We start from the raw sequence: 22,504 nt of genomic DNA on the forward strand, positions 1-22,504 counted from the left end.
ACCATAGGATTTTTCCTAAATGCCTACCTAGAATAGTACAGAAAAACACTCCTTACTCTAGCAATATGTACAGCTTCCCTTCCCAACCCACTGAAAGGCATTTATTATTTCACTGGTATTATCTCATTTGATCTCACAACAACCCTGGAAGATGATTACTAATATTTCATTTTATAGTTGCTCCAAATGGAGCATTTGGACTAGAAGAGCTCTAATATCCCTTTTCTTGTTTTAAGGTCAGCTGTACATCCAGATTGGGAAAAGAAGCAGCGAGAGGGGAAGGGTGGTTGACAGAGAAAGTTTCACAGGGTTTAGACTCAGGAGGTGGACTTAAGGATCAGCTGGTTGGCCCTGCTTAAATCTGTTCTAAACCTCAATTTCCATTTGTCAAACATTCAATCTACATGACAGTCATGAGGACCAAATGAGATAATGCAAGTGCATTTTGTAACCTTAAAGCACTAGATACACATCACTTATGATCGTTTCCAAGTCTGGGCTTGGAGGTCCAGGCAAAATGAATGAAACTCGTCCCTCCCGTTCTTCCTTCTTTCTGCACAGTGGATGCTTTCCATCTTACCCAAGGTGAGCTCTCCCATCTCCAGCTCTACCCCCCAGAACAGGAAACTCCACAAAGATAGTCAACAACAGTATTTACAGAAAAGAAGCATGGAAGCAGAGAAGGGATGGGAAAAGGGGTAGGCAGGGGTTTACAATGGTCACAGGTGCAATTCTGCCTTCTTCAGGCCCTCCCATCCCATTCACATGAGGGATCCCTTCCTTTCCCCCATCCCCCACCAATATTCACTCAGCCCAGACTCAACTCCAGGGCCCCCTGCTTGGAGCTTTCCCCACCCTCCCCCAACCTCCCAAAAGACATCCTTCAGAGAGGCTGGTGGAGTGGGTGCCCTCAGGGTGAAGACCAGCAGGCCTCTCCCTCCATTTCCACATTCTTCCCCTTCCATCCCCAGCACAAAACAGAGGTAAGGAGGTTAAAGACAATAAACCAGGAGAGCTATTGTTCCAAACAAAAGATAAGAGGAGAGGCTCTCCAGGGAGTGGCCTCCCTCCCCTAGAATCCCTCCCCCCACTCCTCCCCAGCTACATTCCAGGGCAGACTCCCAGCCCTTAGTCAGGCTAACCCAGCAGGCCCCAGTAGCCCCTGCCTTTAACCCTTTCATTACTTTTCCAGTTCTACCCATTTCCTTATTCAGGAGAGTATCCCTGGAAGAGATATTCCAAGGCTTCCTTAACCAGTGTGGAAAAAAAGGAGGCACAAGGAGGATGGAGATACTTAGCACATTAGCATTCATAAGGATAATAATAATAATAAATTTAACATTTATATACCACTTACTATGTACTAGGTACTATGCTAAGTATTACAATAACTACTTCACTTGATCCTCACAACAACCCCGGGAGAGAAATACTATTATTATTTCCATTTTGTGGGAGGGAAACTGAGGCAAAAAGAAGTTAAATGACTTGCTCACAGTCACACGACTGGAAAGTCTAAGATCGTATTTGAACTTCAGTCTTTCTGACTCCAGTCTCAGCACTGTCACTTAGCTAGCCCAAGAATACCAAGTGGTATTCATCCCTCTTTCACCAATGCAGAATGTCATGATATTGGAATGAAAACCCTAAAATATTCTGAGCATCACACAAGGGGATGAGAAGTTGCATATAAGAACATACTCCCCCATCAACAACCCATGACCTACTCTTACATGCCCATCATCTCCTGACCTGACACTTCCTTTAAGTACTTGTCTCTTCTGTTTGAGATAAGTCTGTGAATGAAGTCAAAGGATATGAGTTCAAATCCCATTTCTGATAGCTCTTATCTGTGCGACTTTGAGCAAGTCACTTAAGTTTCCTGAGCCTCAGTTTCCTCATCTGTAAGATGAAAGGATTGTATTAAATATCCCTCAATGATTTCTTTATTTTCCTTTTTCTTCCTTCTCTTCCTTTCCTCTTTCCCTTTATTTTCTCTTCTCTTGGGTCCAATGAGCCCCTCAGGGAGGAGTGGTTTAGCCAATACTTTTGTGGTTGAGCTATTTTTCTATCATGTCAGGCTTTTTGTGAACCCATTTGGAATTTTCTTGGCAAAGATATTGAGTGGTTTGCCATTTCCTTCTCCAGTTTATTTTACAGATGAGAAAATGGAGGCAAACATTGTTAAGTGATTTGCCCAGAATCACACAGCTACAAGTGACTGAGGCAAGATCTGAATTCAGGTTTTCCTGACTCCAGGGCCATATCTCTATCCACTATGCCATCTAGCTAACTCTTAGCTGCTAACAGTGGCCTTCAATTAAAGAAAAGACTGAACTCTAAGAAAAGGTTTGGACTTAAGTGTCAAAAGACCTATAATCTGGCCTGGACAGGTAACACTAAACAAATTGTTTTTATTCTTTGGACCTATAAGAATTCATCTGTAGAATGGGGAAAGAATCATTCTTTGCTCCTTTCCTCAGAAGGTTCCTTTCAAGGCAAATCCATGCTTGACATGGTACAGACCACAGCAAGGAGATGTAATGGGAGAGGACACCCAGAAAAGCTTTTGATTCAGTTTTTCCTCAAAAAATCTTTTCATAAGTATTCCCATTAACATTTCCCACCACTCATATCACTTGTCTGTAAAAATCTCTGTAACTTTCTTTCAATCACTCTTTAGTATTTTAGATAAAATTGAAACCAGTGAATTTGGAATCAGAAGATGGGAATTCACCTCCTCCCTTTGCCAATGGACTCGGTTTCTTTATTTGTAAAATGAGAGAATTGAATTAGAAGATCTCAAAGTGCCTTCTAATTTTTAAATCTATAATCCTTTTCTCTCTCCCTACATACCCCTATACATCTGTATATAAATTCCTAGAGCAAAGCTAAGCTTGACCAATTGTTTTATCCAATTTCTCAATAGGGTAGAAGTGGTAAGGGTAAATGCAGAGGTATTTGTAACAGAATTCTCCTTGGAGAGAACTTTTTTCCTTCTAGGTTCATCCTCCAGATTTTGTGTTAGGGACCCAGAATAGAAGAGCATCACCAATAATAATGAATTCTTTAAAGACTAAATAAGTAAGAGGGAAGAATGTGGGACAAAACAGGGCAAGAAAGGAAACTGAGGCACTGAGTGATGAGCTTACTACCAGCAAGGTCAGGATCAAGAATCAACAGCATAAAGATGGGGATGGGAACAAGGAGCAAAGAAGGAGTAAAAGATATATGAGGTATATGAATGCTATAGAATATTAATGTGCTATAAGAAACAATGACAACAGGGCAGCTAGGTGGTGCAGTGGGCAGAGCAGCAGCCCTGAAGTTAAGAGGACCCAAGTTCAAATCTGGTCTCAGACACTTAACACTTTCTAGCTGTGAGACCCTAGGCAAGTCACTTAACTCCAAATGCCTCAGGAAAAAAAAAAAAAGAGAGAGAAAGAAAAGAAAAGAAACAAGAAACAATGAAGACTACCAGTACAGAGAAGCAAGCTAAGACTTACATTAATTGATCCAAATTGATGAAAGCAGAAACGCATAGTAACTATAACAATGCAAATGAAAAGAATAACCAAAACTGAATGTTTGATGATAAAGCTTGACCCCAAAGAAGAAATAAGAAAAGAAACTTCTTTTTCTCTCCTCCCCCTCAACAGAGGCTTATATGTAAACAGACGTTATGGTTGGGGGACACTGGATATAATGTCAGATGTTGTATGTTGGGGTGGGGTGGTGTGTGTGTGTGTGTGTGTGTGTGTGTGTGTGTGTGTGTGTGTGTTGTTGATTAGTTCTGTCCAACTCTTAGTGACCATTTGAGATTTTCTTGACAAAGATACTGAGTACTTTGCCATTTCATTTTCCAGCTCATTTTATAGATTAGGAAATTGAAGCAAAAAAGGGCTAAGTGATTTGTCTAGGACTACATAGCTAAAACATGTCAAAAGTTGGATATGAATTCAGGTCTTCCTGACTCCAGGTCTAGCTCTCCAGCCACTATGTCATTTACCTCCCCATGATGTATTAGTTTCACTAAAATGTTTTTCCCTTCTTTTTTCTTCTATTGTGATAGAAAGAGAAAATGGGATGAGAAATACAGTAGGGAAATGCAGAGGATATTAAAAGAAAATATCAATCAAATTGAAAATTATAAAATGTATTTTTAAAAAGATGAATAGATCTCTGACTGAATGAAAAGTCACCAGACCATCACAATTCTGGTTCTGAATAAGCCCCCCAATGACCAGGAATGAAAGAGAAATATGTCACCTGCTATAAAATTCCTCCAATTCCAATTCCTACTCAGTCAATGAAATTACACAGATACTCTTACTATGGGGCATATCTATGCCCACAAGGAAGTCAAACCAGAAACACTGAAAACAATGGGAGTAACCCCTTAATTGGTGAATGGCTGGAAAATGATATATGAAAGTAACTATTATTTTGCACTAAGAATGACAAATCTTGAGAAGATGGTAAGATTTTTATAAACTGATACAGAGTAAAATAAGCAGGAGCAAGAGAACAATATGATAAATGGTTCTAACAATCCAAATGAAAAGATAACCAAAAGGAAGTTGAACTCTAAGCAATAGAAAAAGCAATCAAGGTCCAAGGGGAAGAGATAATGAAATATACCTCCTCCCTCCTGGCCACCATGGGGAAGACTACTAGGAAAGAATATTGTTCATGTTTTCAGGCATCTATATATCAGATGTTTTGCTCTAATTGTTTTTCTTTATCATAAAGTGGGAGGACGGTTCAACTGAAGAGGGAGGAATAAATGACTGTACTGGAAAATCAAAAGTCATCATAAAAGACATTTAATTTGACTCTCTTTGAAAGTTTAAAAAAAAAGTTACCTAAACTAACGATTTTAGCTACTGAGAAAGGATATCTCAGACTTCTTTGCCCTCTGTCCCTTCCCTGTTCCACCCTCAATTCCTCTTCCTTATTCTTGTGTCCCCAAAAGCAGATAACCTGAATCTGTTTTTTGGTTTTTTTTTGGGGGGGAGGTACTGCCACCTATGCCACAGCCCTGGAGGCAGTGGTTTCCTCCCTGAACTGGTTGGGGAATAGGACAGGACAGTGTTTGATTTCTCACTCCATCCATTCCACATACAGCACATTCCATTCTAAGCACAGCAATTGGGGGTGGGGGTGGAGGTTGGGGTTTGGTCCAGACCAGGGAAAAGAACACTGCAGACTCTGCCCCCAGTGTCCCAAAAGGAGCTGGGAATCTGGCAGAGATTACAAACCAATAATGGTAAAGGGAGTCAGGCCATCTAGTCCCGTCTCTTTCCCCTCATACAAAGCTGACACTTCCTCGTTCCTTTCCTTCCCTCTCCAGGACTAAGTCACTGAAACCTAAGCCGTACACATGTCCCCAGCAGACACAATGGATTTTTTTTTTGGGGGGGGGAAGCAGTATGTAATGGCTGGACATTAACATCCATTCCACACATACTGCAGAAGGCCATTTAAATGCTAAGGCCGTTGAACAGAAGAATCTGAACACAGGTATCAAGGGAACAGAATTCTAGATTTAATTGAGGGTATCAATTCTCTCAGGGGAAGCTAAGGAGATGGTAGGGTGGAGTAGAAAGAATATTGTTTGAGAAGAAAAGAAGCAGCTGGAAATTCTTCTCTTTTTCCTTTACTCCCTCCTTTCCCCTTTCTGACTTCATGGGGTTAATTCTTGACCCTGACATGTATCACATCAGTTTGCCATTCAGTGCCTCAGTTTCACTCATCCTGTTCTATCCTTCCCACAAATGATTCATCCTTTGAAAGATTACTTTGAGTGCTAGGGTAAAGCAAGAAAGACTTTGTCTTATCCTAGCCCATGAGTCTCCCCCCAGAGAGAGGCAGTATCTATCCCTGGTGACTTTCCTCTTAATCTTACTCCCTTTGGCTCGGGCTTTCTCTTCAAAGAGGAAGAATCTGGGAAGAGAGAGGAGTTACAGCTGTTGTCTTCTCTCTATTTTCTTTGCCAGGCTTTCTCTAAAGCAATCAACTGTAGAGCAGATACTATTTAAGACTCTGCCTTTTATGCTCCTGAGAGATGGGCAGAGAGATCTCATAGAAGAAAAAGGAAGTTAGTGGATAAAGGAAAGTTTCTGGACTTAAGGAGAGCAAGGTCCCATTCATCCTAAAGGTGGAAAGTCCAGTAGCGGGGACTTCATAAGATATATGTTAAGTTAATGTTAGCCAAACTAGGCAGGGATGGAATTAAGGAGAACAGGGGCTTTGAGAAAACCCTTTCTTTAATGGCAGGATCAGGGACAAGAGGCAAGGAGGAAGAAAGATGCCTCTCATCCTAGAAAAGGAGTACCACATCACCACAACTAAAAATCTTACTAAAGATTTAACTAAATTAACTAAAAATCTTACTAAAAACAATTCCACCTACAACTTTTTATATACCTTATATAATAAGTATACACACACACACACATATACGTACATACATACAAGTGTAATAACAATGTGTTATAATGGAAAGAACCTTGGATTTGAAGTCAAAAAGATCCAGATTCAAATCTTAGCTCTCCTATTTTTTCTGCATATTATCTCAGGCTAGTCACCTGAGTTCTCTGGGTCTCAATTTCATTTTCTATAATAAGAGCCTTAGATTAGTTCATCTTCAAGATACCTTTGGGCTTTAATATTCTATGATTTTTATGAACTCTGACTTCCAGCTAAGAATTTCCATTCAATCCAAAGGAGAAGAGTAGTACTTTAGGGCCCTTTTGCCAACCTCTCCTATCCAATGGAAACATTCTGTTTGCATACTAATGCATTATTGGTAGAGTAGTGAATTGGTCCAACTGTTCTGGAAAGCAGTCTGGAAACACGCTAAGAAAGTGACTAAAACGTCCCAATCTTTTGACCCAGAGCTCTCAGTGCCAGACATATCCCCCAAGAAGGTCAATGACAAAAGGAAAGGTTTCATCATATATACCAAAATATTTATAGCAACACTTTTCAAAGTAGCAAAGAAAAGGAAACAAAGTAGGTGCCCATGGATTGGGGATTGGCTAAGGAAGTTGTGACATGTAAATGTAACAACATGTTACTGTGCTGGGAGAAAGAAATGAGACTACTGAAAAGCAAAGAAAGACAAATAAACTGATGAAAAAATGAAGTAAACATACCCAGAAAAGTAACATAGCCAGTGACTAACATCAGAAGTGGAAAGGACCACAACTGAAGCTGAATGTTATGATGAGAAAGCTTGGTCCCAAAGAAAAGGTCCAAGAATGCATCTCTCTCCCTTTTTTGTAAAAGTGAAGGGACAATGCATTTGTAAGAAAGAATCTAAGGTTGGCGATTGCTGTATTAGGTGTAGTTTTGATGAACTTTGTTCTTCTCTTTTTTATTCTTTGTTAGAAGAGATGATTCTAGGAAGAGGAGTGATATATTTTGATATGAAAGTAATACTAAAATAAATTACTTTTTTAAAAAAAGTTAATTTTAGTATTAAAATAAAATATTAATAAAAATTAACTTTTTTTAAAAAAAGTAATCCATTCAACTGTTTTGTTAGCTTCCAGACCTACACAGAATGGTTTAGTTTGTGGTGGGGAGTTGAAGGGAAGGGTAGGTAACAGAGAGGAAAGAACATGGGAGACTTACAATGCAAAGACTTCAACCCAGGGACCAGTCAGGAATGTCACTGCCACCTCTCCCCTATCCTACACCCACAAAAGATGTGGGAATGGGCTGATTTAAGAGAAGTCTCAATTCTTTAAACTTTGGCTCTTCACCAATGGGGCTAAAGGGGAGGAGAGGGAGGGTAGAAAGAGCAGGTCTCCCCTGGGCCCTCATTCTCAATCCCCTGGCAGGCACCATGACCATCACCCGAGTTTAGAAGGCCAGATTCCAGGAAGGGGACCAGCAGAGTGTGAATGAAACGAGTTCAGGCAGGAGCAGGCTCTCTTAAGCAAACAGTGAACACAAAAATAACTCCATTCAAAGCACGATTTACTGAGCTCCCAGCTCCAGCAGCCTGTCCTTCCAACACAGTTCTTTTCAAACATATGGTCTCACCCCTGAATGGGAGTGAGGGAGTGGTGGTTGTGGAGGAAAAGGGTCCTGTTCTATTGGTACTCCCCTCCCCAAGTAGGTGCCAACTTCTTGCCAGCCTTCTAATAATGTCCATCTCAAAACACCCTGTCAAACTAGCATCCTAGAATGGACTCAATTAGCATGTCAGCTCTTGCAGGGTAAGGGATAATCAGACTCATATCTCTTGTGCTATCTATCTACACACACACACACACACACACACACACACCATCACAATACTAGGAGCATATTAGGTGCTTTGTGAATGTTGATTGACTTGGTCTCTCATTCATTTAGCTGTCTTGAGAAATATTAAGCCTAGTTTCCCTTGCGGGGAGAGGGAGAGAAAGAAAACATAAATGATGGTGGGAAGGGGGCTTAGAGAGAGGAATGTCTTATGACATACTCACAATACCAGGGAACACATTGGGAACATGTTCGCCCATCCCTGACTTCCAATATACACCTGAAAAGCAAGTGGGCTAAAGACTACAAGTTAGTTTCCTACCTCAGCATCTTTATTAATGCCGTTTCCTGTCTAGAACGTTCTTTTCCTAAATCTCTGCCTATTGAAATCCTATCTTCCTTCAGAATCTGGCTTAAATGCCAATTCCTACATGAAATATTCCCAGATCTCCTTTCCTCTCTCTCCCTTCAGTTGACTACACAAAGCACTTTCAGGTATACTTATTATATGCTAATGTGTAAAGCTTGTGAATTGTCCTATTCTCTACCCCTGTCCCTATGCTCAAATTGGCATAGGAGAGTGGCTAATCAACTCATCTCTCTATAGAATTCAATGCCCAAGGTTTAGCTCAATAACTGCCCCATTTTTTTTCTTTAAAGAAGACCTGTGAATTCTTCTGTGTGGAAAATTAAAGGTGAGGAGACTACAGATATGAGCAGTCTAGCATTAGTTTTAAAGAATTGGCTGGAGCTCTAAGAGGCTCAGTGAATTACACAGGATAAAAAAAACTAACATGTCAGAGTCTAGACCTGAAGCCAGCTCTAGAGAAAGGTTCTTCAACCACTGGGTCCCACCACTCTGCATCTAGTAGGTGCTTAAAGATTGTTTCAATCACACAGAAAAAGCCTAAGTTTGGGGAATACAAAGATTTTAGGGCCAAGGGAGGAGGTGGAAAACTCCAGCAAGTTTTCTTAAATATTTTTAAATAGCAATCAATTGGGGAAAGAAATAATAATAATAATAATAATAACTTCCATTTCTATTTCAGAGAAAGGTATTCACAAAGCACTTGTAAGGTTTGAAATATTTTACATAAATTCTCTGAATGGAGCTTCTTAACAACTCAAGGAGCTAAATAAATACATCACAAATATTTATTTCCATGCCTTTTTGAGAAGAGCATACTGAGCGTCATAAGGGTTTAAGTGTCAACAATTTTCACAAAACAAAGTCCAAGTCCAAAACTTAGGTTTCTTTTTAATATAGAAAGCATTATGCCCACAAGTTCATATGGGTGGTAATGCTAATAGTTTTTATAGTACAGAAACAAGATGTATTATGCTCGACTTGCCCAAATTGATACAATTATAAATAAACAAAAGAGTCAGAAGTGGAATCCTGATTTCCAGATGACCAAGAGCCAGAGTTGATTTTGGTTTTTTTTTTAGAATCCATCTCTCTACTAGTTTGACCACCTATTTCCAGAGATTTAAATTCAACAACACATTCCTACAATATCCACTAGCAATGGAAACCAGACAATTAACATTCTCCTCCAAAACTACTAAATCCCCCCAAGATAGGGCATTTAGGGGTCAGTTAGGAGAGAAAGACCACTGGGGCTGAAGTCAGGAAGACCTGAGTTCAAATCTGATCTCAAACACATTAACTGTGTGACCATGGACAAAACATTTCTATTTGCCTCAGTTTCTTTACCTGTAAAATGGGGATAATAATGGTACCTCCCAGAGTTGTTGTGAGGATCAAATAAGATAGTATTGTAAGGTTGTAAGGCACTTATCACAGTGCTTAGCCCATGAGAAGCACTATATAACATTATGATTATGATTTTTGTTATTCCCAAGCTCCTTCTATCTTTCCCTACTTAGAGCAGTGGGAGGTTCCTAAACAGTAAGCAATATAAATACAGCCTAGGGGGTAGTTACCCAGGAGGAAGAGGCCTTAACCTTTCCCTGGTGACTTCCTCAGGGCCCAAGACATCTGGGGTTCCATCTCTCTCAGGAAATTCACCAAACCCCACTGACACAAAAGCACATCCAATCCTGGAGCCCGCTGCCAAGAAAGCTATGCACTGGGGAAAACTGTCCTGAGTATTCTTTCCACTAGACAGATTGGGCCGGGTGGGAAGGGCCCCACCAGGGAAATTGAGGGAAGGATAGGATGAATAGAATGTTCCTTTCATTAAAATCAGCCAAACAAACAAAAAACACCAAAAGGAGCTAGTGGGGCGAACCTAAACATAAGATCCTTTTCGGTGAATATTTAATCTCTCTCTTCTTTGAAGCCCAGTACTTATATTAATTAAGCTTATGTCCAGATTTATGCTGTTCAAGATTGCCCACAATCAGCAAGCAGGCTCGGTCTTTGCCCTTTTGCAGTTACTAAATCTGAACCATTAGCTCTGACCTCTTCATAATATGTGGGATTGGTTAAAAAGGGATACCGACTCCCCTTCTCATGGAAAGCTGAAGTCCCTAGAGGTACTTAAGGCCAGGGAGTGGGACCAGATTTCTAAAATTCCAGAGCTTGGTCAGTGGGCTCCACTTCACAAAGAAAGGGGAGGCCGAGTGTCTGAAAAATCAAAGCAGCAATTAAATCAAAGCCTTCCCCCTTCAGCCCAGCAGGCAACAGGGCCCCTTCATTCTCCTAGTTACCTACAGCCCTGGAAGACCCCACAACACCAATACTGTTCTCGGTGTATCTGTCTTTGTCTGTCTTTTTCTCTGTATATGTCACTGTCTTTTCCCCTCTATCTCTGTCTTTCTGGGTCACCCTGGCTCTGCCCGGAAATTCTCACGGAGAAAAAGCAAACTTCCCAGGAAAACTTCCAGCTTCCTCCCTAGACTGATGTCGTGGGGGCCTTTGCCAAGAGGTCTGGCGGAATTCTGAAGCCGCTGCCAATTCCTTTGGGGTCAGAAGCGGAACCACCGGGTCGAGCGCAGGGTCTTCCCAGAAAGCTATCTCCCCTAAATTCAAAACTCATTCCCCTGCCCCGCTCCATGGGCAACAGCCCGAGCACATTCGCAACTCTACGACATCTTCCTACGCCTACCCCATCCCCAAGATGAGCAACAGAGGGAGAAAGCCACACTAGCCACTGGGAGAATCCCCCAACCTCTGGGCAGATCCAGCCCGAGACACGTGTGTGGTGTGTGTATTTATATGTTGAATACACTTTGTATGAAAACAATGGCGAGCCGCTGAGAATGGGACCATCCCCTTCCCTAGACTTTTATTTTGCAAGATCGGGACAAGAAAATTCACCTCATGTATCCCTGAATTTAAAAAAAAATAATGGGAGGGGGGTTGTGAGTGTAGGGTGGGGGGAGAGCTAGAGAAACAGCAGAATTAAGACACAAACAGGATGCCGCCTCCCCCATCTCCTCTTGGGAATGAACCTAGGGCTGATTGGATTGGGGTGGGGAGGAAGGGAGGGAGGGAGGGAGCTGAGAGGGAAGGGTTGGATTGATATCCCAGTATCTAGGGACAATTCCTGGGGGTTATGTGTATGGGTTATGTCACACTCACTCACACTCTCACACACTCACACACACATACACACACACACACACACACACACACACACACACACCATCTCTTCCCGCTAGGAAAGCATTGTGACTGAGCCCCACAGACTGGTTGGCGAGACAGGGGCCCGGGTCAGTTATCAGGCAAAGAGAAGCCAGACAGACGCTAGGCAGATGGGGGAGTTAGGAAGGCATAGAGAGACCGAGCTGGCCGCCCTCCTTCCCTTCATCTTCACACACAACCTGGCCCCCAACCAAGCGGCTCCAGAGTCGTCTTCTCGTCTCCCTCTCCCCAGGGATGGAGAAGTAGGATCAGATCATAATGAGCACCATATCTAGAACTGGCACTGCCGGAGGGGCAAAGAAGTAGGGGTGGACACCACTTCTGGGGACTGGTGGGTACCCTAGAAAACTTTACAAGCACATAAAAACTCGGTAGAGACAAGAACTGGGGTGTCCCCCAAAACACGTAAATGTGTCTGTCAAACTTCAGGTGTCTGAGAGGAAGCGGGGTATTCAGAGGAGTAAGCCAGGGCTGAGCTGTGCGGGGGGAGAGGAGCGGACTGAAGGGCTGGGGGTGGTGCTTCCAAAGGACAGGGCATGGCAGGGCAGGGCAGGGTGCACTTACTACTCTCCCGGCTCCGGCTCCAGCTCCGTCCTTCGCTGGGGCAGGGCTTCTCCCTCGGAATGATCTCTCCAGTTGCCGCGGCTTCCAGCTCACATGCCCCCCACCACGTCCAGAAGCGGGGAGGGGTATGGAGAGGGTTGAGTTGGGGAAGTGGGGTGAAGGGTGCTGCTCCTCCGATTAGATCTAGATCAAGGGACGCTCGCTCGCCAGCTCCCTGCTCTCCAGGCTGCCGGCGTCACTGGTCCCAGGGTCCAAAGCTCCCCGGCGGGAGACTGACGTCTGTCGACGGCTACCGGCTGTCTGCCTGCTTCCCGGGCTGGGATCTCTGCCTTTGGGTCCCCAGAGCTCAGGAGCCCGCGCTCTGCTGGCTCCTGGCCGCTCCTGAGGTCTGTCCGGAGCCTGGATCCCCCTTTAATGTCTCTGCCCGGGGGCTCTGCCTCAGCTGAGCTGCTGTGATCGCCTCTCGCTAGCTCCCTCCCTCCCTCCCTCCCTTCCTGCCCTCGGCTCCCGGCGTCTTGGAGTTCCGAGCCCAGAGTCCTGATCTCAGGGTTCGCTCCTTTCTCGGTCTAAGTCCAAGAACCGTCTCTCTCCCGATCTCTCTCTCTCTGCCACCCCACGTCACACAACACGGGAGGGAGGGAGGAAAGGAGGGAAAGAAGGAAGGAGAGAGCTGCTTGCGACTGCAGCTACTGCTTCGGTGGCTGTGGCTGCTGCTGTTGCTGTTGCTGCTGCTGCTGCTGAAGCTGCTGCTTCCACCGCCTCACCGGCTCTTCAGCTTCCGAGGAGAAAGAGGGAGGGAGACAGAGAGCCGGGAGGAAGGGAGGGAGGGTAGAGAGGGAGGGACAGAGAGACAGAGCTCCCCCTCTCGCCCTGTCCATCTAGGCATCTCGCAGCTGGCTGGACAGGAAACCTCTGTTTAAAGGGGCAGAGCCGAGGTTGCCCCGGGTGATAGGGGGCGGAGGAGGGTGGGGGAGGAAGGAAAGAGAAAGGAGGAAACTAGGTCGGATGACTCCCCCTTTTTCCCCCACTCGGCAGGTACAGGTGTTCGTTTCTTCATCAAATCCGAGGTTCTTAGAGCTAGATCCGAAGTCCTCTCTCCAGGCTATGTTCAAGAAGGTGGCTGTTCATTTTTAGATTTGTAAGCCTCCTTCTCCTCGGACAAAGATCCGGAACCTCTCGAAGGAAAACTAATCTTCCTCACAGCCAGAAACGCTCTTTAGATCTAACCCAACTCCCTCTTGCTGCCATTTTAAAAATCAATCGAGACAGCCCATCGTTTCCTCCTGCTCTTTGCTCCGAGGACAGGGATAGCAGCTCATTATAATAAAGACCTTTCCTAGTTATTCAGGGAAACCCATGGCTCTCCCTTCTCTAGGTTCAACATCGCTTACTGCTCTCCCTGGACCTATTTTCCTGCCTTTTAGACAACAACAACATCTTTAAAGGTCTACAAAGTACTACAAATACATTATCTCATTAAATGCTTGGCTATTTTGAGTTGTTATTCTCCCGACCCTTTTCAGCTTCCATTGGGGACTGTAGGAGGGGAAGAGGAAAGAGGGGTAAAAGAAGCTTGGCAGATAAAGACTGGCAGGACATAAGCAGAGAACCTCTTTTAGGGATGATGGGTGAGGATGCTCTCTTAACATCACCCATTACCATGTCATTCTCTTCTTTCAAGAACACAGTCCAGGTGCCACTTCCTACAGGAGGGCTTTCTGAGCCCCCCCCCCCCATTTAATGCTCTCATTCTCCTGAAATTACTTTCTATTCCCCTGTGTATTTTAAATATTTAATAATTTGACTACATGTTGCATCCTCTGGGTTCTTGGGTAGATTACTATCTTCCTATTTAGAATATACTAACCACTCGAATTATTTGTTGAATATAGTGGATGTGGCAGTCAGTTTGAAGAAAGATCTCAGTTCAAATCCTGATTGAGACATTTTCTGGCTGTGTGAACTAAGCCAGTCACAATCTCTCTGTGCCTTAGTTTCCTGAGGGGGCTGGGTCCCTTCCTACTCTAAATCTATGATCCTGTGAATTGAATTGGATTACATTTCCTAATTAAAAGGCACAGAATATCTGGTGCAAACGATGAGGAGCCCATGTGTCTACCTTACCTCCATACCTGCAAAATCCTCACAAACTATGCAAACTTCCCAGTAGAATGGGAAATATTAGAAAAAAAAAAGTGATTAAATATCTTTCCTAGGTCATTTAGGGAGCCTTTAGAGCTACCAGGGAAAGTTTCTCAGATCTAACATTCTTTGACTGAGTCTTAAATCCCTTGACCAACTTTAACAAGATCATAATTACTAGCCCAGCCTACTTGTAAATACACTTGGGAATGATAACAAGAAGAAATTTATTTCATACAAAGTATAAATGACTTTCCTGGAACAGTTAGGTAAGCTGGGTAAAAAGGGAAAATGGTATCTCAGGAGGAGAGAGGTTGGACTAGAGATATCTCCAGGTGGTGAATGGAAAGTAGTCTAACTCTTTAGATATGTAGCTCTTGGCTTTGTTCTTCTTGGAGGGCCAAGATCTTTGGAAAGGACCTTCAAGTCATCTAACACAACATTTTATGGATAAGGACATTGAGCCTAAAGAAGTGAAGATCATAGGGTGACTATTCAATCCCAAGTCCACTACACCATAACCATCTTCTGATATATTATCCCAAAGTATTTCTGTTACACTAAGGCTATGAAATCATGATCTAGATTCTAGATTCTTAAAAACTATGATTCAAGACTCCATATGGGGTCTTGTAACTAAATGTAAAGGTTGCAAAATTATGATTATCAATAAATATTTGATTTGTATATCTATTTTGTTTACCTACATACTTGGGGTCATGTAAAAGTTTCTCAGGTGAAAAGGCAGAAAAAGCTTAAGAAGGCCTGATAGAAAACAAAATAATATAGAACATATATTTGGAGCTAAAAGGACCCCTGAAGTCATCTAGTTCAAACCCTACATTTTACAGATGAGGGAGGATAAGTATATATTTTGTGCCTACTATTTACTCAGCTAAGCAGCTAGGTGGTAAAGTAGAGGCTGCCTGGAGTCAGGAAGATTCATCCCAAATTCAAATCTGGCCTCAGATACTTTCTAGCTGTGTAACCCTGGACAAGTCACTTAACCTTGCTTGCCTCAGTTTCCTCACCTGTTAAATGAGTTGGAGAAGGAAATGGTAAACCATTCCAGCATCTTTGCCAACAATGAGGGTGTGAAATATTACCACTGAACAACAACAAAAATTTATTCTGCTAAGGGACTGATGTTATCTTATTCAATCCTCATAACAACCCTGAAAAATAGGTACTATTATGATTCCTATTTTATAGCTGAGGACAATGAGGCAAATCAAAGTAAAATGACTTGCTCCGGGTCACAACATGAGTCTGAGACTGAATTTGAAGTTAGATCCAGTACTTTATCCACTGGCCTGTAGTTGTTTCTAAAAAGGTGAGAAAGTTCTCAGCAATACAGTGATGCAAGACAATTCCAATAGATTTGGGATGGAAAATGTGTTTAGCATCCAGAGAGAGATATAGAGATTGAATGTGAATCAAAGCATACTATTTCCACCTTTTTTTTGGTTTGCTTTTTCTTTCTTTTGGGTTTTCCCTTTTGTTCTGATTTTTCTTTCACAAAATGACTAATATGAAAATATATTTAAAATAATTGTGCAAGTATAACCTATATCAGATTGCTTGCTGCTTTGGGGAGGAGGCAGGTGAAAAAGGGAAGGAGAAAAACAATTGCAACTCAAAATCTTACAAAAATGAATGTTGAAAACTCTTTACATATGATTAGAAAATAAATACAATTGAATAAATTTTTAAATGAATGTTGATGGCTTTTATGGAAATGTTTTGTATAATTTTATATGTGCCTTCTCAAAAGGGGGAAAAGAGAGAAAGGGAGAGAATCTGAAACTCAAAGTTTTAAAAACAAGTGGTAAAAATTGTTCTGTACATAACAGGGGAAAATATTAATCTAAAAATTTAAAATGAATGTTGAAAACTATGTTTATATGTAATTGATAAACTAAAATACTATTAAGGGAAAAAAAGAAATTTTTAAAAATTAAAAAGATGAGAAAACAGACTGAATGCTTTGCCCAAGGTCATATAGGAATGTTACAATTTGGATATGAAGCTACTTTTCAGGATGAACATTGCCACTATGGGGTCCAACAGCCTCTTAGCTACAATCCCTACCTATTTTCACGATCTAAGGGATTGTCAGAAGAGACTTGAAGCCTTAAGGAGAGTACAAGACCAGGTGGGACTTCATAGGAGTCATTGTAGCTCTGTCTCTGTTTTTAAAAAGATATCTACTATGGTCCAGAATTTATCTAATACATTTGGGTGACTGTAGGAGAGGAAATAAAGAGGAGGATATTGTCTTTTCTAGAAAACATGGGAGTTTAGGGGAGGGTGCTATAGATGAAAAGAGAGCAGGAAAAAAAGTGGAGCTTATCATTTCTTCTTCCAAATTTTCCCTAAGTTCCCCTAGCATAAAGAAGGGCTATTTGGATTCTCCCCAAGGGACACTTGGCATACTACATTCACTATATTTACACAACTTCAGTGAGATAAAAGATCATGTACTTTAAGGGTCCTTCATCTTTTTTTTCCCCTTAGGTAATCCAACAAAGCCTATAGATTTGTTCTCAGAACAATGTTTTTTTTTTTTCCTTCTGTTCCAACTTTTCCCCTCCTTCCTTGCACCCCCTCCCCTAGATAGCAGGTAGACCCACACATGTTAAATATGCAGAACAATGTTTTTATAATAATTGAAGGATATTCTAATTTCATTTTGAGGTAAGTGAAAATAAAGATGTAAATGTTTTTCCCCCATCCAAATTTCATGAACTTTAAATCCAAGACTTTCAAGTTTCTCATTTTACAGAAGAGGCAACTGAGGCCCAAAAGGTTAAATGCCCTCATAAAGATAATGTAGCTTACTTGCAGCAAGGACAGGACTAGTACCTTCACGTCCACACCCTTTGCCAATGTCCATTCCACTAGATCTGACCATCTCTTTGAATCAGAGAGGCAGTATAGTCAAATAGATAAAATACTGGACTTGCAGTTGGGAACCCAGCTGGAGGAAATCACACAATTGTAAAGACTGGGTATGCTACAAAATTATGTCATCTAACCTCATCTGCTGCTGCTTACTGCAGCAAGGCAGTTCTTTTATTCGTCCCTAATTGATTCACTATCTCAATCCCCACAAAATCTATTTGAAATCTTTTCTTCGATCTTTAAGCCTCCCACGAAGTCCCTTCACCTACTGTCCTATTCCTTGACATCATCACCACTCACTTTTGTTTTCCTCCAGTCTCCGATAATGAGGTGGCCCTTCCTTTTACCAAGGCCAGCCCTCTATCTATTCCCTTGAGCTCATCCCCTCCCTTCTTCAATACACTGCCTCTCAAGCATTCCTTCTCTCTAACCATCAATTTTTTTTCCCTTTCTACTGGTTTCTTTCCTACTGCTTTCAAATATGTGTGTGTGTGTGTTTCTCCTGTCCTTTAACAAAAATAAAAAATAAACTTCTGCAGTCTCTACCATTCTTTCAACCTAATATCAAATATCTTTGTTTTAACATATACTGCCTTCACTTCCTCTCCTCTCATTTTTTCCCCAACTCCTCTATGTGATTTAGCTTCTGACTTCATCATTCACTTAAAACTTTTCTTTCCAAAGTTATCAATTATCTTTTAATCACCACATCTAATGATCTTTTCTTAATTCCCATCCTTCTTGATCTCTGTGCAACATTTGATCTTGTTGATTACCTTGTCCTCCTAGGCAATCTCTCTTTTCTAGGCTTATGATGACATTATTTTCTTCTTTCCTGTCTGCCTAGTTTCTCAGTCTCTTTTGCTAGTTCTTTATTCACATCATGTTCACTAACTGTGGGTGGCCCTGAGGTTCTGTCTTGGGCTCCTTCTCTTTTCACTCTATATATACTATTAGACTTGATGATTTCACCCGCTTCTATATGTTCAGTAATTATCGTGATGCCCGTATTTATGTCCCAAATGTATACATTCAGTCTTAATCTCTTTCCTGAACTATAGAACCAAATCACCATCTGCCTTTCAGACGTCTAGAACTGGATTAGTTATATAGACATCTCAAATTCAACATGGCCAAAAGGGACTCATTATTTTCCCCTCAAAACCCTTTCTTCCAAATTTTTCTATTATATTTGAAAGTACCTCTACCCTTCCTGTCATTTTAGGCAACAATCTCAATGTCAACCTGGATTCCCTACTATTGTTCACTTCATAACCTATCCCTTTGCCAAATTTGGTCATTTCTACTTCACTGTGTCTCTGGTATATACTCCCTACTCTACTCAAATAGATACTACTCTCATCCAGTTCCAAATCACCTAACACTTGGCAATTACAATGGCCTTTTCTTGCTCCTCCTGCTTCAAATCCATCCTCACTTCAATCTATCCACCATTCAGTTGGCAAAATGATTTTTCTAAAATCTGACCTTGCAACTGCCATCATACCCTCTCTGCTCAAAAAACTTCAATGCTTCCTATTTCTTCCAGGATCAAATATAAAATCTTTTGTATGGCACTTAAATTTCTTTATAATCTAGGTCCTTCCTACCTTTCCAGTCTCCTTTAAAAAAATTTATTTTATTTTCAATTCACAGAACAAAACAAGAATTTCCATAATACCATACAATAAAAAAGATGATTGCACATGAAACTGCAAATCTACTGTGTAAATTTATCATGTAAATTTCTTTTTTACCCTTTTTCTTCCCTCTCCATCTTTAGAAATATCTACCATTAGACACAAATAAGTGTGTGTATGTAGATGTATGTGCATGTATAATTATTCTACATACACTTCTATTTATCAGTTCTCTCTCTGGATGCATACACTGTCTTTTTCATATGCCCTTTGTTTTTCATTTATTTATAATAGTTACAATGACTTAGTCGCTCAAAGTCATTCTTAAAACAATATTACTATTATTATATACAATGTTCTTTTGGTTCTGCTCACTTCACTCCAGCATTTCATGCAAGTGTTTCCATGCCCTTTTAAGATACATGAGTTCATCATTTCTAATAACTTACTATTATTATGTTATACATATAATATATAACTTATTATTAATATATGTTGTAACTTATGTTATATCCCCAATTGATGGGGATCCCTGTAAGCTTTAGTTCTTTGCCACAACCAAAAGAGTTGCTATAAACATCCCATTCATAATACTTTAATCTCCTCCAGGTATTCTACACTATCTAACTGCACTGGTCCATTCGCCTCTCTCTGTACTAGATGTTTTATCTCTGTTCCATCACCACCTTTTCTTGCCTTTTCCAACTTCTTTTAACATCAAGTTCAGATCCAATTTTTCTGAAGGAAGCTTATTCTGGACAATTTATTTCCCTTTTCTCCTCCTCTCATTTCCACGAATGCCTTTACCTTTCAGATTACTATCTGCCTATATATACATCTTATATATATATATCTAGTTATTTACAAGGTTTTTCTTTACTTATCATGTATGTTATATGTGACATTGTTGACCATTCTCTACTCTGGGATACTTTACCTTCTCCAGGTTTTCATGAAAATACTCTTCCATGATTTTCCTGATACTGGGTCAACTTTTCCTCAATCTCCTTCTGTTGGCTCCTAATCCATATCAAGCCCCCTAACTTTGGGTGTTTTCCAGAGCTCAATCCTGGACCCTCTTCTCTTCTATATTCTGTCTCTTGATAACTCATCATCTCCCAGGTGTTTAATTATCATCTTTATGCATCTAACTCAGACCTGAGCTTCTCCATGGCATCACTGTTTACTGGATATTTCAAACTGGATGTCACATGTCCAAAAAAGGCTCACTATTTCTTCTCCCCCACCCCCCACAAATGTACCCATTTTCTAAGCTTCTTTATTGCTGTTGAGGGCACTACCGTGTCTCCAGGCTCCCAGATTCCCCAGCTCATTATTTTTCTTGATTTCTCACTCTCCTTCACCCTATAGATCAATCAGTTGGACAAGTTTTCTGTTTCTACTTCACTACAAACCTCCAATCTCACTCTTCATCTCTAGCCACACAGCCATCACCTTCATTTAGCTTCTCATTATCTCTCACCTAGACTATTAAAAGTCTCTTAATTGGCCTCCCTGTCTCAAATCCCCTTCCTACTCCAATATAATCTTTACACCTTAAACAGAGATCTATGTCACTCTCCCATTGCCTCTTGATGAAAAAGAAACTTGCTCTTTTAGTTTTAAAGTCCTTTACAACCTGTCCTGAACCTTTCTTTCTGATTTCCTTGTACAATTATTGCCCCTCATATGCTCTGTGATATAGTGGCTTTCTCATTGTTCTTCCCATCTTGAATCTCTGGCCATTGCCAGTGTAGAACATACTCCCTCCTCTCCACCCCAGAGAACTCTGCTTTTCCTTTAAGACAAAGCTTAAGGATCATTATTAGGAAGCTTTTCCAGATTTCCCCAACTTCTAACACCCTTCTTCCCTAATTGCCTTGGTGTGTATGTGTGTATATGTATGTAGATATCTGTATATGTATATACACATATTTACATAGTTTCATGTCTCCCTCATTAATATACAAGCTCCTTGAAAGTAAAGATTCTCTCTCTCTACCTCCCTCCTCTTCATATGTATGTAATATGTGTAATGTATTAATATTGTATTTCTATTATATAATCCATAATAAAGATAAACAAAATATACTACAATATGCATCATATTAGATCATAGCATAGAAATATGATCGATTATTTATAGGGAAGAAAAAACATACATGGCTATATATGTGTGAATATATACATATATATTGATATATGTGTGTGTGTGTGTGTGTGTGTATACACAACACACTTTTTTTTTTTTTTTTTTGCTGAGGCAATTGGGGTTAAGTGACTTGCCCAAGGTCACACAGCCAGGAAGTATTAAGTGTCTGAGGCCAGATTTGAACTCAGGTCCTCCTGATTTCAGGGCTAGTGCTCTATCCACTGCACCATCTAGCTGCACACATCCCCACTCATATAGACATTACATGTAGCTCAGTGGACCCCCTTGGAAGAGGTATGATTCTGAGCATGGATTGAGTGACTGATAAATGCTTGTCAACTGCTTATTTCAAAAGCTAGAAGATCAGATTTGGAATTCTTCAAATACTAACTTCAAATACTAACAAATGTTAGTTAGTAAAGTAAAGTAAAGTCTTGTGTGACTTTAGGTAAATAACTTAATTAAGTCTGATGTTTTATCATATGTAAAATGAAGATAACTCTAGTACCCAACTTAAAGTTTGCTATCAGGATTAAATGAGATAATAGATGTAAAGTGCTTTGCTAATAGCACTACGTAAATGTGATATTTCCCTTTGTTTCTCCTCCTCTTCCTCTTCTGATACAGACTTTTTTTAAAATTTTCAATAGTATTTTATTTTCTAAATACACGTAAAGATAATTTTCAACATTTGCTTCTATAAAATTTTGTGTTATAAGTTTTTCTCCCTCCCTCCCTTACCTACCCCTTCCCCAAGACAGCAAACAATTTGATATAAGTTAAATCTATGAAATTTAAACATATTTCCTTATTTCTGCCACAGAGGAGTAGAAGTAATGTTCAGTAAAGATTCATACACATAATGGATTTTAAGCCTGAGAACTGAATTCAGATCTTCCTGTGTGCATTTGAATGAGTTAGTTAATCAGCCTTGCCTGTTTCCTTATCTGTAAATGAGAGGACTTTACTATCTCTTCCAGCTCCAAATCAGCAATCCATGGTTCTGTTTTCACCATGCTATCTTAACTCTCCATTCCTAGTAGAAATCAAACCACTCTACACCAAATTTGTGTGTGTGTCTGTTGTGTGAATTCCCACCTCTGTTGTTTTATGTATACTGTTCACTCACTGTTGAGTTACCTTGCTGTAGGGGAAAGATTGCTGCCCTTGAGTCAGTGGACTTGGTTTCCCATTGGAGCTCTGGCATATATTAGCTCCGAAGTCTTAAAT

At 40.8% G+C, this 22,504-nt stretch overlaps 1 protein-coding gene and 1 long non-coding RNA gene across 3 annotated transcripts in view; one reads left to right on the forward strand and one right to left on the reverse strand.

The window, feature by feature from the left end:
* SOX13 (SRY-box transcription factor 13) overlaps nt 1-13,477 on the reverse strand; it is a 76,610-nt gene extending 63,133 nt beyond the window's left edge. For both annotated transcript variants that reach the window (XM_051998570.1, XM_051998569.1), the window contains exon 1: nt 12,437-13,477. The gene's annotated coding sequence lies outside the window, so the exon portion shown is untranslated. The remainder of the gene's footprint in view (nt 1-12,436) is intronic.
* On the forward strand, nt 11,905-13,917 carry LOC127562681 (uncharacterized). Its single transcript, XR_007953787.1, has 2 exons — nt 11,905-12,203; nt 13,472-13,917. It is a non-coding gene; the product is annotated as an uncharacterized LOC127562681 (long non-coding RNA).
* The last annotated feature ends 8,587 nt before the right edge of the window (nt 13,918-22,504 follow it).

The sequence above is a fragment of the Antechinus flavipes genome, chromosome 4, assembly GCF_016432865.1.
Source record: "Antechinus flavipes isolate AdamAnt ecotype Samford, QLD, Australia chromosome 4, AdamAnt_v2, whole genome shotgun sequence".
Classification (NCBI taxonomy): domain Eukaryota; kingdom Metazoa; phylum Chordata; class Mammalia; order Dasyuromorphia; family Dasyuridae; genus Antechinus; species Antechinus flavipes.